A 556-nucleotide genomic window follows, 5' to 3' on the forward strand; every position below is an offset into this window, starting at 1 on the left:
GCATGAGCTCTCGTGCTGTCCAGCTCCATCTGTGTGGGAAGAAATGCCTTGAGACACTTGTGATGCACCTGGGCTCCCAAGGCAGGAGCTGCTGTGAAAATAAGGCAGAAGAATGCCAAGATGGAAACCCGTAACGCTTTACCTTCTTGCGCCTGGAAATCCTCGCATTGCGGCCTTTGTACAGCCTGGACGCAAACATGGTGAGCGTGGCCAGGACTGTCTGGAAGTTGCTCTCAGCAGCATGGCTGAGAAGAGAGATGATTCCCTGCACAAAAGAACAAGGGGCAGTTGGCACAGGCCTGAACCTACAGGTCCTCCGCTGAGGAAAATGGCAGCAGTGAGGAGATGGAAAGGCCCGGAGCAGGGCCAGGAGAAGCCCTCTGCCCCAGGGACAGAGCGGGGATGCTCGCAGGAGCTGGAGGAGAGGAGAGCTCACCTGGGCCTCACATGGCTCCTCCGCGTTTGCTTCCTCCAGGTGCTGCATCAGCTTCTCCTGGACGTGGAGGACTCTCTTACAGGCTCCCAGCACTGTCCCCAGAGCCTTGTACAGGAAAGA

General features: G+C 57.4%; 1 long non-coding RNA gene across 1 annotated transcript; it reads right to left on the reverse strand.

Annotated features, from left to right (window-relative positions):
• LOC104915694 lies at window positions 1–550 on the reverse strand. Its single transcript, XR_796434.2, has 3 exons — window positions 437–550; window positions 143–265; window positions 1–29 (listed from the first exon to the last, which is right to left on the reverse strand). It is a non-coding gene; the product is annotated as an uncharacterized LOC104915694 (long non-coding RNA).
• Window positions 551–556: the final 6 nt, after the last annotated feature.

Source organism: Meleagris gallopavo, unplaced genomic scaffold (assembly GCF_000146605.3).
Source record: "Meleagris gallopavo isolate NT-WF06-2002-E0010 breed Aviagen turkey brand Nicholas breeding stock unplaced genomic scaffold, Turkey_5.1 ChrUn_random_7180001844982, whole genome shotgun sequence".
In the NCBI taxonomy this organism is placed as follows: Eukaryota; Metazoa; Chordata; class Aves; order Galliformes; family Phasianidae; genus Meleagris; species Meleagris gallopavo.